Genomic DNA, 14654 nt, shown 5'->3' with positions numbered 1-14654 from the left:
TGTCCAACTTTTGTCCATAACTTAAGAATGGGTCAAATTGCTATTTAAAACCTCCTAGTTAATATCCCAAAGCAATTTCATACTAAAAACTTCTAAAACACGAGTTTTACAATTTATTCGATTTAGTCCCTAATCTCAACTTAAGCGCGCAATGCACAGAATTTCATCACGAAATTTTCACGAAATCACGAAATCATATCATAAACCCCAAAATAATTATAAAACAATTATTTCTATTTCGGATTTGTGGTCACGAAACCACTATTTCGATTAGGCCTTAATTCGGGTTGTCACATAGCTAGAATCTCATAACCCTACGTTAGTTCGAGAATTGACTAAACCATAGTTCTGATACCACAAATGTAACACCCTATATCCGTATTGGATGCCAGAATAGGATATGAGGCATTACTGGACTCACATTGCAAGCAAACATACAATTCCAAGTCATAAATTTTCATCCAAAATAAAACCATTTGCATTCAAACATAAAGTCCCTAATATGAGCCTACGTCATGCTTCGAAAGTGGTTCAGGACTAAACTAACAACTCAGGAAATTTTTACAAAACTTAAAAAAAAATACTATGAACAGGAGCCACACGCCCGTGTGGTTTGCGACAAGCCCGGTTGGGTAGGCTGTGTGGTCACACACGCCTGTGTCCCTAACCCATGTAACTCTCTGTTTTGCAATGCATGAACAAATTGAGATCACACGGCCATGTTACACGCCCTTGTGCTAGGCCGTGTGGTTAATTTAATTTTTATAAAATAAGTGCACACTTCACACAGTCAGGACACACGTCTGTGCCTGAAAGCTGTGTCCTTCACAAAACAGAGACACACGCTCGTGTGTCTGCCCGTGTGCTTACATGCCCATGGGGCAGACCAAGTGTCACACACGACCTAGACACATGCTCGTGTGTCTACATGTGTGGACAAAATAAAGGCTATTTACCAAGCCATTTGTCACCCTCATTTCCACCTACACACACAGAAGTTCAATGGCATAAATCATGATATACTTAGACAACCAAACATCCACAAAGCAAGGCCAAACCATGTCATTTCATAATCCACACTCAACATATTTACAACACCATAAATTTGTCACCAAATCATACCAACTCACAATCTGCAAGTTTCAATATGGCTACCAATAACATGTATAGCTTTACTTAGTTTTCTTAGCACACCAATGAGCCAACCTCAACTATTCAACAACAATCCATTTAGCCCCATTCAATTGTTTATCAAACATTTATAAACCATATCACACAAGAGATGGTTGCACATGCATGTATGTATATATATAAGCTAACAACCAATTCAACCAAAATGAGCCAAGTTACATGGCTAAATACCATATCAAGCCTTTGACAATTACAAGCCAATACATTTGGTCAAATTCATAATGACACATATAACAAAATGATTGAGTCTCTATACATGCCATATTCTCAAAATGTTTAAAATCATTGGTACCCAAAATATAGTTTGATAGTGTGATACGATCTCCGACAATCTCCAATCCGAGCTAGCTTGGCGACACTATAAAACATGGAAAATAAAATGGAATAAGCTATCTAGCTTAGTAAGCTCGTATGAAAGAATTAACATGCAAGTAATAAATCATAAGGAAATGTAATTTACCATATTCTCATGATCAAAAATCACTACCATCACAAAGTTAACTTAAATTCGTCACATCACGAATTAATAACCAAAAGCTTTGAGTACATATCTGTACCACCTCGAAATAATTTCACACATTCTCATCCTTGTCATACCCAATGAACCACTCAGAATAATAAATTTGTATACTAGGGAAACCTTTCACACAAGGTGCCACATGTGTAGCCATTACTACCTCTTTCTCATATCACATACATGCTCGCTCTCAAGCCAACAACGGGCCGGCTCACATAAGCTGTCAGTCGAGATGTAGCTACAAGGTGCTAGTCACACAAGCTATCAAGTAACCGTAACATATGTCGGTATACTCAACCACCAGTAGGACGTTCAAGACCAACACCTAAAATCACATAACATAAAACCCTAGTGACATGTCACTTGTATCCTAATTTATTCCTAAGGTTCAATTGGGATTTCTCACTTGTCAAAACATCGTCAAATGTTCCGTAAGATTGATTACACAATTCATGCATAAATTAAAGCATTTAAAATACATTTAAAGTAAAGCTTATTTAACATACGAACTTACCTCAGTTAGAAAAATGACAAAAGAGATCTATTCGTCAACTACTTTGGTTTTCCCCCAATCTAGACCCGAACTTCATTTTTCTTGATCTATAATACCACATTTAACTTATTTAATCATCACATTATTCAATTAAGCCCAAAAACATATTATGACAAAAATTTACATTTTTTCCCTAACTTTTCAACATTTTACAATTTAGTCCCTAGGCTCGTAAAATGAATTTCATTCAATTTCTTCACAAACTAAGCCTATTCGATTGTTATTTATACTGATAACAGCCCACATTTTCCATTTTTTCACACTTTTCTACACATTTTATAGACTTTTATAGATAAGCCCCTATTTGTCATTTTTACCGAAAATCACTTTCCAAAAGTCGTTTAACAAATAACAAACAAGCATTTACTATCATCAAACATCAAAATACAAGCATGTTCATCATGGGTAAAAATTTAAAATTTATCTTTCTTTCAAATTAGTCCTTGAAATAGCTAAATCAAGTTACAATGATCTTAAAAATATAAAAATCGTTAAAAATGGGACAAGAACGGACTTACAATCAAGCTTGAAGGCTTGGACAAACCCTAGCTATGTTTTCTCTTCTAAATTTCAGCTATAGGGATGAAATTGAATAAGATGGCATCTTTTATTTTAGTTAATTTGTCTTTATTTACTAGATTGTCAAAATTCCCTTCACTTAAACTTTGAATTTTTTCCTAACCATATTCATTTTTGTCCATACTAAGATTTAATGGTCTAATTACCATTTAAGGACTCTAATTTAAAATTTCATAACAATTTACTACCTTTAGCCTATAGAACTCAAATTTTGCACCTATTGCAATTTAGTCTTCCTAGTCAAATTGGAAACTCAATCGATAAAATTTCTTAACAAAATTTTCACACTATTATTCTATCATGCTTTAGACGTTAAAGAAACAATAAAATAAATATTTCTACTTTAGATTTGTGCTCCTGAAGCCATTGTTATGATTTGACCCAAAAACGGGCTGTTACATACTATTTATACTAAGATTAGTAGTTTGCTTAGGCTTAATTAATCACCTTTAATGATTTAATGATATGAGATTAGTTATAATTAAATAAACTGATCAATATGAATGGATTGCATCATCTCATCCCATTAATATACTTTAATAATAGTTAATTTTTCCTAAGATCCTTTGTTTAATTAATTATTAAATCCTTAAGCATTTTCTAACTTAAAATTCAATAGCTATTGCACTTTTGCAATTCAATCCCTGAACTAAAATTAATAATTTTCTCTATTTAATTTCTTAACCTTATATTAAATACATAAATTCTTCTATTCATGATTTCACATACTTGGTTTACAGAATTGGGTTTCGAAATCGCATTTTTTGACATCAACTAATAGCGGGTTGTTACAAGTCTTCTCTTCTTAAATTCAACTCTTTTGGCTCCCAAGTAGCCTTTTCGACGCTATACCTTCACCATAAGACTTTCACTAATGGCACACATTTATTGCTTAACACTTTCACTTCTCAAGGTCAAATCAAGTTGCACTTCTATCGATTCTATAGGCATCACTTGAGAAGGATCGTAATTGTAATATCCTGATTTTGGGCCTAGTCGGAATAGTGGTTTCGTGACCACAAAATCCGAGATAGAAATAATTATTTTATGATTATTGAGGTCTATGATATGATTGCATGATTTTGTGAAAATTTCGTAAAGAAATTTTATGCATAAAGTGCTTAAATTGAAATTAGGGACTAAATCGAATAATTTGCAAAACTTGCATTCTAGAAGTTTCTAGTATGAAATTGTTTTGAAATATTAATTAGGAGGTATTAAATAGAAATTTTACCAATTTCTAAGTCTATGGACAAAATTGGACATGGATGGAATTTTGGAAAGTTTAGTAGTAAGGGCATTTTGGTCATTTAGGGTAAAATGAATTAAAATACAAAATTAAAAGCCAATTTTGCTCATCTTCAACCCCATGGCTGAATATAGCAAGGAGAAACCATGGCTAGGGTTTTTCAAGCTTCCAAGCTCGATTGTAAGTCTGTTCTAGTCTCGTTTTTAATGATTTTTACGTTTTTGGAGTCCCGGTAACTCGATTAAGCCTATGCTAGCAATAATTTAACCTAGGGTTTATATTTGGAAAAATACCCATAGGTGAAATTTGTGTATTTTTATGTTTTATGACAAAATATGAGGTTTTAAATTATGTTAGACAACTTGTGCTACTCGGTTTTAAGTGAAAACGAGCAAAAGGGCTTAATCGGTAAAAATACCTAATAGTCATAAGTACATGTTAGAGTGAGAATTTGATGTTGCCATAGAAGGGAAAAATGATCAGCATGTCATAAAACATAAGAAAATAGGCTGAAGTTTAATTTACGAGCTTTGGGGCAAAAGTGTATATATGTAAAAGTTTAAGGGCAAAATTGTAATTTTGCCAAAATATGATTTTGGATCAATTTGAATAATGTGAGTCCTAATTAGACTATATTTTAAATGATAGAGCAAGGAAAACTAAAATTCAAGCTAAAATGGGGAAAATACCAAGTTGTGGACGAAATGGTAAAAGTAGCCATTTTCGCATATGAGGTAAGTTCATATGTAAATGTTGGTAACATAGTTATTATTTTAAATGTTTTAATGTTATTTAAATGATATGATAATTATTATGAAATATCATACTTGTGACAATTGTTTGATAATATGTCAAATTATGTGATATACTTGGAAAATGTGAAATACTACCGAGTATCGGTATCGACATTCCGTAGAAGATGGTTGAGACACATGATTGGGAAAAAGGTCCCGTTGAACCTTAGGAATGGATTAGGATACAAGTGGCATGTCACTAGGATGGTTGAGCATCCGAACTCGTTGAGTTGAGTCCGAGTTCACTTATGGATGCAAATGTTCGAACTCGTTGAGTTGAGTCCGAGTTCGTGAGATGTAACTAGGCATCCGAACTCGTTGAGTTGAGTCCGAGTTCACTCATGGATGCGAATGCCCGAGCTCGTTGATTTGAGTCCGAGTTCGCTTATGGGCGGGTTACATAGTAGCTTGGCTACATATGTGGCACTTATGTGCAAACTTTCCATGTATCCGAATTATATTCCGATGTGTTCAACGGGTAAAGTTCTACTCAAATGGAGGAATACTCAAGATGAAAGGGACGTATTGGTAAGTGTTGTGAAATGCATACTTTGAACAGGTATGTACTTAACCCTCGGGTTGAAAACTCGATATAACAACAATATGGTAAGATGATAAATGAAAATGTGATATGAATGTCTTGGTGATGATTATGCAAATGATGTTTTATGTTTGCTTATATGGTTATGTTACTTGCTATTTGCATGTGAACTTACTAAGTATTTATGCTTACTCCCTCTTTTTCATTCCTTGTAGTGTTGACAAGCCAGCTCGGAAATCGGGAACGGTCGGAGGCACGCTCACACTATCCGTATACCATCTTGGCATAATGGCTTGTATATTTTGAGTATGGCATGTATAGCATTATAATCATTTTGTATATATGGTCTTATGATATGGTTATTGAGTGGTATAAAAATGCTTGGTAATGATTAGCCATTGGAATGGCTAATTATGATCATATTTGGTGTTATGTATGTCAAATTGCTAGCTAATCCATGGAAACCATGAAATAGGTAAAATTTACCATAAAATAGATTCAGACAGAAGTAGTGATGTGAATTTGAAAAATCACTAAAAATAGTAGAAATGGAATTAAATAATGAATAAGTTATGGAATCGAAGATTGATGAGTCTATTTTCATATGGAAGAAGCAAAACAAGTATATGAGTTATATTTTATGAGATGTTTAAATTTTTGTGAAACAGGGCTAGAGCGATTTCTGGATCCCCTGTTCTGATTTTGGAAATTCACCATAAATTGTACAAATATAATTAGAAGTCATGATTTATATGTAAAGATTCCTTATTGAGTCTAGTTTTAAGAGAAAGAAATTTCATAGTCATTTAAATTCTGTACAGATAGATATCTGATTCGTAATACACAGAGGTTAAAGTAGTCAAACCCTGAAATAGGGGAGACTTTAACTAATAAACTGTACTAATTGGATCAACTAAAAATTCTAGAAAAAAATTAGTAGATAGATATATGAGTCTAGTTTCAGTGAAAATTTACAGATCTTAATTTTGAGTTTTGGAACTCAAGATACGAATTTTTAAAGCGACTGTGATGCAGTTAGCCAGCTTGTGTGGAAATTTTAAAATGAATTGTATGAGTTGTTTAAGTAATGAATTAAGTCTGTTAACACCTCGTGTTCGACTCCGGCAATGGTATCGGGTACGGGGCGTTACAGTAATGATACCTCTAAAGCATTGACACATGAAACACATTATAAATCTTTCGCAACTCTGGTGGCAAAGTCAAATGGTAAGCAACTGGACCAATTCTATCAACAATTTCATATGGTCTGATTGTTTGAAAAAATCTAGTTCGAAAATAGTTTTCTTGCACATTAGAAAATAAATATTTTGAAAATCAACCCAGTTTGTGATATTTATAGCCATAAATCTTAGACCAAATTCAAACTTATGTTTTCAGATAGACAAATCATTTTCATTCTCGACTTTCAACCAAACGGTCCTAAGCCTCAGAACGTTACAAGCTGAGAAGTCTTATATGACCTTAACAAATCGATTTATGGATGATTGTCATGTTATTTGTAAGAGAAATGTTGTTTTAGGCTCTTCTGGTATAAATCTATATCTGTACAGTGAATTTTGATGGATTCGAATGATAGACAGAAAATGTGTCTATGATTACTTGTTAACTTGTTCATGTTGTAGTCGTTTTGAACTCTCATTATTTATTATAGAAGTTGTAAATTCCCTAAGTATCATACAAAGGTTCCATGATATAAGAGTCGTCTGTATTGTAAATATCCTTAATTGAATTTCTTCACTAAGCACACTCAAGGGTCATCATGTTGCATGTTCCGATAGATGCTAAAAGGAACATGTTTTAGGCTCATCTTATCACGTTTTTGGGTGATTATTCACTGTTAATGGAGAATTTTATACTCCTAATCCTTTAAATTCATGTTTGCATACTTAGGAGAGCATTTGGGAGCAAAAAGAGTGAAAAATGAATGGAAACCAAAAATCGGAGCAAGTTACAAGAGCCACACGAGTTGACCCCTTCCATACAGCCTGGACACACGGGCTGCCATACGGCCATGTGGCAGGCCATGTTGATTTTGCGATTTGTACTCTAAACCTATGGGAAAATTTAATTTTTAGGTTTTTCAAGCATTCTGAAACCTATATATGACAAAAATAAAAAGATAGGAATGAGTCGTCATAGAATACTCAAGAAAATAACTCGAAGAATACCATTAAAGTCGATTCTGAAGCAGATTTCCATCATGATTAAATATTCCCTTTTGATTTCTTTGTAGATTATTATCATTTTCTTTATTTCTTGTGGTTATACTGTATTTTGGATTTTTTACTTGCAAGTATGAACTAATGTTATAAATACCTAGGGAGATAAACCCTTTGATGAATCCTGTCGTTTGATTTCTATTTTATGAACAAATACTTAGATCTTCTTCTCAATTATGTATGCTTATTTTTTGGTTTAATATTTCTAGATTATTGATCCATGTTTGATGTGCTTAAATGAGAGGAAGAATAGACCCTGTTTAAAAGTAGATCTAGCGAAATTGAGTGAAGTTTAATGCAGTCCTAGAAATAGGATGACATAAACCTACCAGGTAAGAGTCAAATCTAATAGGGGAATCTATAGATCGAGTTAATGTGATAATAAGGGTTTTAATTACAAAGAAATTTCAATTAATCAACTTAGAGTCAGTTTCTCTTCTTCTTGAAGAGAGATATTAGCATAATTGAGGGATTTCTACGGATCAAGACACTAAGTGAAGAAATTTTGTAATTTAGATTGATAATGACAAATGAAATCTAGGTGAATTCTTTTTTGGGTATTGTCATGGGTATTGTTTCGCTTCTTGGTTGTTTACTCGATTATTTTCTTGATTTATTCTTTGTCGTGTTTGTAGTTAATTAATTTACTTAATTTTAGTTATCAATCAATAGCTCCAATTATTTGGTTAAATAATAGAAATACGGTAATTACTAGTAGTTTTAGTCCTCGTGGGAACGATATCTTTGCTCACCGTAGCTACACTCTTAATTGATAGGTGCACTTGCTTTAGTCAAATTTTTAGTTGTTTTACAATTGTATCAAGTTTTTGGCATTGTTGCTTGGGACTAAAATATTAGCGAAACTTTATTTCTATTAATTTAACCATTTTTTATTTTAATTTTTCTATTTTAATTTTTAATTTATTTTTTACATTCTATTATTTTTGTTTGTTTGATTTTGACATGTTCTTTTAGTTTATGACTAGAGAAAACCCATCGAAACCGTTAATTTTTAACAGTGAGATTGAAAGACTGGTCGCAGAAATTGTAAAGAGGTTAGAGAAGTAAAGCAACATCAATAGTTTTTAATAGATGATCAAGAGATAAGGATTATACTGTGGAGATGGATGATAATCCAAATAATCAACAGCCTCCTACACCTCTTACTCATTGTACTATTTTTTATTATGCTAAGCCTACTTTGATTGGGGCTAAATCGAGTATCATTAGACTGACTATTGCTACAAACAATTTTGAGTTGAAGCCGAACACAATTCCAATGGTACAACAATATGTTTAATTTGATTGATTGCAAGATGAAGATTTGAATGGTAATTTGGCTAACTTTCTAGAGATTTGTGACACATTCAAGATTAATGGTGTTTCTGATGATGCCATACACTTATAGTTGTTTCCATTCTCTTTGAGGAGTAAGGCAACATAGTGGTTGAATTCACTTCCACGGGGTTCTATCACGACTTGGGATCAAATGACTGAAAAATTTCTATTGAAGTACTTCCCACTGGCTAAAATAGCTAAGTTGAGAAATGACATCTCTTCTTATGTTCAAATTGATTTAGATACATTATATGATGCATGTGAGAGATTTAAGGATCTTTTGAGAAGGTGCCATCATCATGTGTTACCTTTATGGTTACAAGTTCAAACCTTTTACAACAGTTTAGATCCCTCGACTAGGCAACTGACTAATGCAGCAACTGGAGGAACATTAAATAATAAGACATTTGAGGCATCTTAAAAGTTTATTGAGGAGATGGCGCTGAATAACTATCAGTGCCAAGTCATGAGAACAAAACTAATTAAAGCAACTAGTGTTTTAATATATATGCAGTTACTATGTTGGCAAGTCAAGTGGAAGCACTAAGTAAAATGATTGATAGTTTGAGTTGTAATAACACAATGAATCCAGTAAGGCAATGTGATGCAACTAGAGTGGAGATGATCAATCTAGAATTTTTACCTTTCAGTTCTAACATGAAGCATGACCAAATCAACTTTATGGGTAAAATTTTCAGACCTCAAAATAACCCCTAAAGCAATAATTATAATCCAGGATGGAGGAATCATCCAAATTTATCTTGGGGTGGTAAAGGTAATCAAAGGTTACAAACTCTTATAGGTTTTCAGTAACCTTATTAGCAAGAAAATAAACTAAACGTTGAGGAGATGTTAGCTAAATTTATTCCAATGTCGAAAACTCGATTTCAAAACATTGAGATAACTCTGAAAAATCAGCAAGCATCGATTCAAGGGCTTGAAAATCAGATTGAACAACTTGCTAAATTGGTTTCGGAGAAACAGCAAGGTTGCGACAGCCCTAAATTGACCCTAGTCGGGAAGCGGTTTCGGGACTGCTAAACCGAGTCACCGAAGTATTTGAATATGATATATATTGTCTAAAATATGTGAATATAAATGTGTGAAAGTTTTAAGCTTCGATTTAGTCGATTGCATGTGAATTTAGTTAATAGTACTTATGTGTGACACTTTTGAAATGTGATAGGTTAATCTATGAGGATCTATTAAAGCATGTAGTGAAAACAATGGTTTTGCATGTCAAATACTCCTTTTTTTTATACATAGTGGCCGGCCATGATGGTACATATATTAAAATATGTAGTAAATCTTAATTAAATGGTTATTATTTTATGTAAAAGAAAGGAAATAAATAAAAGAAATAATAAGGATAATAAAAGAAAAGAAGAATGAAAGGGTGATGAAAAGAAAAGGAGAAATCGGTTCTTCTTGGCGAAATGAAAAGAGGAAGAAGGAGGAAGCATTCGGTCATCTTAGGTTAATATTAAGGTAAGGAGTTTATACTAGTTCTTGAAATTTTAGTTGATCTTGGGTGAGATATCAAGTTATTTTTGTAACCCATGTTGAAATTTTGATTTTGGAATGAGTAAGGTTTTCGCTATGGTAATTAACAAGGGTGATGGTTGTTGTTTCATGCTAAATCTAGATGAACAATGGTAGTTTGCTTATATCTTGATATTTATGAGTTCATTTCTTGGTTCTACCTTAAACCCATGAAGTATATTTTTATTTGGTGTTGTTGGAGGTTTCGGTCATGGGTAGAAAAAAAAAAGAAAACTATAGATTTTGAGATTTATGATAGAAATTAATGAGTGAGAGTTGGATAGATATTATGATGTTAAAATCCATGGGATTATAAGCTTGTAAGTTTGATGGTGAAATTTATGCTTTGTGAGGGTAAATGGTTTAAAAGGAGCATTCGGCCATGATGTAAAATTATGATGAAGTGATGCTAAATGCTTTGAATATTGAGTATATATTGTTATAAGTTGAATTTAAGGTTTGTTAAATTGTCTTTGTCATTGCCGAATGTGTGTATAGTTAAAGAAAATTTGTTAAAGTGCTTAGTTCATTGATATTAGGTTAATGATATGTGTATTCGGTCATAGAGGTGTACATGAGGAAATGTTAAATTAATTGTATTAAATTGCTTAATGTGATTAAAAATGCGTATGACCATTTTGTATTTGAGCTAAAAGTAGCTATATGACCTATTAAATTTCTTGTCATATTCGGCCATAAGCTAGCATAATGAGACTTTAATAAGTTAAATTTGTCTGAATTAGCTCAAGAGCTTAGAGGATCAAAGTTGGATAAGGGAAAGGAAAAAGTGATCGAATAGCCGTCGAAATCGTTCGACAACATCCGAGGTAAGTCTTTGAGTAATGAAATTTAGCTCACGATTTAATAAGGCAATTATTTGTCTATGAGCATAATAATTAACTCGTGACTTGACGATTCTACTCGAATTACATGGTAAAATAAATAAGTAAGGTATTTACTTGTAGCCGAATGGTTATAGAAATCTTGTGGATTAACGAAAAGGGATTATGTTATTTGTGTGGGATTAATGAATCGATCGATGTATGGTTAGTAAACATGCTGTAATTGTATTCGAGTATCAGGAATGATATCCAGATGTGATATAATATATATATATCCATATACGTGTGAATGCTAATCGGGGTCTAAATCCGAGCCTGGTCTCGAAGGGCTTTTGAGCCAGTGCTAATAACCGAACTTAGTTTCGAAGGGCTTTTTAGAGCCAGTGTCATAACCGGACTTAGTTCCGAAGGGCCTTCGAGCCAGTAGTCTAATCCGAGCTTGGTCTCGAAGGGCTTTTGAGTCGGTGCTAAGAGTTGGACTTTATTCTGAAGGATGTTGCACCAGCATAATATTTGAGGGTGAAAACTCGTAAGTGTTCTTATGAGAAATCATATAATACATGCTGGAATAATTTTAATCACATGCGCTACTTACTGTAAGACAACCAGGTAAGTAATTTACCCTTGTTGAGAATGTGAATATACTTCAATTATGACTTTGAAATTCGATGGGAATGCTTAGCACATTATTTAAATCATCTGAACGTTTATGATCTGATTATGATATATGAGTTCCGAATATGAGAGTTCAATGTCATAGTTATGAATGTGTGTGCATATGCATGAAATGGACAGGGACATTTGAGATGAGAGCATTCGGTTGTGGATTGGAGTTGGCGGATAAATTGGTTTCACCTTTGTGATATTAATGATAAAAGTGATATCTCGGTTATGTTTCTATTCGCCAAGGGATGAACAAATAAACTTGATATTATTATGCCATTCCTTTAAATGATTTCATTGCTTAAAACTTACTAAGCATCGAAATGCTTATTCTCTGCTTTAATTCTCTGTTTTATAGATTTTGCTCTTCAGCTATCGGACTCGGGATTGTCAAAGTCGAAGTCGTCCACACTATCTAAGCCACTTTTTGGTACTCTTTTAGTTCAATTTTGAAAAACGGCATGTATAGGCTGACCCTTGTTGTTAATTAAGTACCCTTTTGTAATGTGTATTCGTATAGCCATGCGAAAATGGCTCGTATATTTCGAAGTATAACATTATGGTCTTGTGATATGGTTATTAAGTGGTGTGGAAATGTTTGGTAATGACTAGCCATTGGAATGGCCAATCATGGTCCTATTGGTGCTACGTACATCATGGCTAATCGGGATTACCCTTGATAATAATGTATGTCAATTTGCTAGTTGATTCATGGAAAACTATGAAATAGGTGAAATCTGCCTTAAAATAGATGCTGACAGCAGCAGTGATGTGAGTTTGAAAAATCACTAAAAATAGTATAAATGTAATTAAATAATGAATAAATTATGTAAACGAACCTTGATGAGTATATTTTCATATGGAAGAAGCGAAATGACCATATGAGCCGTATTTTATGAGATGTTTAAGTTTTCGTGAAACAGGACCAGAACAATTACTGGATCCCCTGTTCTGACTTTGAAAATTTACCATAAATTAACCAGAGACAATTAGAAGTCATGCTTCATATGTATAGATTATTTTTTGAGTCTAGTTTCATTAGAAACAAACGGCATAAGTATTGAAGCTCTGTACAGGGAGATATCTAAGTTGTAATGCATGAAGGTCAGAGTAGTCAAACCCTGAAACAGGAGAGACTTTAACTAATAAACTGTACTAATTGGCTAGACCAAAAATTCTAGAAACAAATTTGTAGATGGACATATAAGTCTAGTTTTAGGGAAAATTTATGGAATCAGTTTTCGAGTTTTGGAACTCGAGATATGATTTTTAAGGTGACAGTGACGCAGTTAACCAGCTTGTCTGGAAATTTTAAAATGAACTGTGTAAGTAAATGAATTAAATCTGTTAGCACCTCGTGTTCGACTCCGGCAACGGTCTCGAGTACAGGGTGTTACAATTTTATTGGTATCAGAGCTATGGCTTAGTCGATTCTAGGACTGCCGTAATACGTTTGGGTCTAGCTATACATGCCATTATGTGTTTATTTGATAGTGTGGTGATTTCTGACAGTTAAAAATGTGTTTACTTATAGAAATGGATCCCGATCCCAACCGAGCGGTAGCTGATGATCTTGAGAGTGTAGCGCCTGCTCCCGCACAAGGGACAGCGCCGGTGGACTCTCAACCTATTGCTAGTAAGCAGAATGATGAAGCTAGACAAGCTTTTTATAGCGTGATGAATGATTGGTTCAATAAGTATATTCGAACTAATACGGCTATTCCACAACCTCCATTCTCGACTAATACAACCCCCGCATCTACAATACCTCCGGTAACTGACCAAATAAGGTCAAGTAAGCCCCCAGTTGACAGAATCCGAAAACACGGGGCTACTGAATTTAAAGCTACGGACAGCGATGATGCCGAACAAGCTGAATTTTGGTTGGACAACACTATTCGGGTACTCGATGAACTATCTTGCACACCCGATGAATGCCTAAAGTGTACTATCTCCTTGTTACGTGATTCTGCCTACTATTGGTGGAATACGTTGATTTCATTGCCCAGAGAGCAAGTAACTTGGGAGTTTTTCCAAACCGAGTTTGAAAAAGTATATCATCGAGATTCATTGATCAAAAACGGAAAGAATTTCTTGAACTTAAACAAGGTTCCATGTCGGTTACTGATTATGAACGAAAGTTTGTAAGGCTTAGCCGATACGCTCGAGAATGCATTTCTTCAGAAGCTGTGATGTGTAAACGTTTTGAAGATGGACTGAACGATGATATAAAGTTGCATGTTGGCATTTTAGAAATCAAAGAATTTGTGGTACTTGTCGAGCGAGCTTGCAAAGCCGAGGAGCTCAATAAGGAGAAAAGAAAAGCTGATATGGGAGCAAAGGAGTTTTGTAAGAGATCTTCGGGAAAGCCCTTTCAATAGTCATCGAAGAAATTTAGAGATGATTTAGGCCGATCTAGAGACACTTCGGGCTTTACTAGACGAGATCGTGATCGACCCCCTGCGAGTACACGAGTCACTTAGGTCGCCAGTGTTGGAAATGATCGTCGAGACAGAACAGAGTGCCAGTATTGCGGTAAATGGCATTCGGGGAGTTGTAGATTCCATGACCGCTCCTGTTATAAGTGCGGATCAGTTGACCATTT

General features: G+C 34.0%; 1 non-coding gene across 1 annotated transcript; it reads right to left on the bottom strand.

The window, feature by feature from the left end:
• Positions 1 to 9201: 9201 nt before the first annotated feature.
• On the bottom strand, positions 9202 to 9308 carry LOC128291151 (small nucleolar RNA R71). The gene has a single exon (XR_008280927.1). It is a non-coding gene; the product is annotated as a small nucleolar RNA R71 (small nucleolar RNA).
• Between the last annotated feature and the right edge of the window lie 5346 nt (positions 9309 to 14654).

The sequence above is a fragment of the Gossypium arboreum genome, chromosome 3 (assembly GCF_025698485.1).
Source record: "Gossypium arboreum isolate Shixiya-1 chromosome 3, ASM2569848v2, whole genome shotgun sequence".
NCBI lineage: Eukaryota > Viridiplantae > Streptophyta > Magnoliopsida > Malvales > Malvaceae > Gossypium > Gossypium arboreum.
Note: the sequence above shows the minus strand (reverse complement) of the source record. Positions and strands in the feature narration are given on the sequence as shown.